The following is a 1,167-nucleotide window of genomic DNA, read 5'->3' as shown; positions in this document are numbered from 1 at the left end:
CTGCTCGAGGCAACCTGGATAAAATACCTTCGATATGGGGTAACGGGTAAGCATCTTTTACTGTAAGTGTATTCACTTTCCTACTATCTAAGCAGAGACGTACTTTTCCTGGCTTACGCACAAGAACTACTGGGGAGGACCAAGGGCTGTTAGATTCCTCGATAACTCCTAAAGCAAGCATTCTATCGATTTCATCGCACATTAATTTCTCCACTGCTGGAGACACAGGGAAGTGGCGCTGTTTTATTGGTTTAGAATTACCCACGTCGATAACGTGCTCAACTAACCTAGTTTTCCCTAGCCCATGTTCTTCAAAATTTGGATAACATGAAATAGCCATCTGCAGTGTTTCCTGTTGCTCTTTTGTTAGTCTATGCAAATTCGAATCTATGTCTGTATCGCTAATTTCGCTGATCAAGTTAGTTGCAATTCCGAACGCCTTCCAAAAATTAACTCCGAGATAAACATCTTGCACCAGTGATGGGATTATATAAAATTCAATCCTCTTTTTCTCACCTTTATAACAGGTTTCTAATGTAATTATGCCAACAATTTCTTGGCGGGATCCATCAGCGGTTTGCACCTTTGAATTTATTCTCTTAAACAACTTCCCACTAGCTAACACCTCTTTTGCCAATTCAGCCCCTAAGCAACTTACAGATGCACCTGAGTCTAAAAGACCCAATGTATTCCTACCCATAAGCTGTATGGAAGCGTAAGGCCTTATGTCGTTATTTTTACTCAGAATGGAACTAATCGAACTAAGGTTATTTTGTTTCTGTTTTATTTGTGACCAGAATTTTCTCGCACGTTGAGCCGAACGTGACCTTTTAAAAATTTTATTTCGAGCGCTTTGATATGCAACCAAACGCTGATGGAGTGGAACAATTGGGTGAAATTTTGGAGCATCTTTCTGCGTAAAATCAGGCTTCTGCAAAATCGATACTTTTGGCTCTAGTTGCGCTGATCCGATTTGCTGCTGGGATGCCTTAGCTTGTTGCTGACATCCCTCAACCCGTTTCCCGAATCATTACATTTCGGGCAATTGGGTAGAAAAAATGCTATCAGACCGCATCCGTAACAAAATACCCTCCTTGGCTTGACACAATTTTTATAATTGTGACCCCTTTCGTCACAGTTCCAACAAACCTTTTCGGTCAATTGTCG

General features: G+C 41.0%; 1 protein-coding gene across 1 annotated transcript in view; it reads right to left on the bottom strand.

Moving 5' to 3' along the window:
* LOC118750286 (putative RING-H2 finger protein ATL37) overlaps positions 1-1,167 on the bottom strand; it is an 8,465-nt gene that overhangs the window by 5,972 nt on the left and 1,326 nt on the right. The gene's annotated exons all lie outside the window — the stretch shown is intronic.

Source organism: Rhagoletis pomonella, unplaced genomic scaffold, assembly GCF_013731165.1.
Source record: "Rhagoletis pomonella isolate Grant_MI unplaced genomic scaffold, Rhpom_1.0 Rhpom_scaffold_00195, whole genome shotgun sequence".
Classification (NCBI taxonomy): domain Eukaryota; kingdom Metazoa; phylum Arthropoda; class Insecta; order Diptera; family Tephritidae; genus Rhagoletis; species Rhagoletis pomonella.
This window is presented reverse-complemented; position numbering and strand designations above follow the sequence as displayed.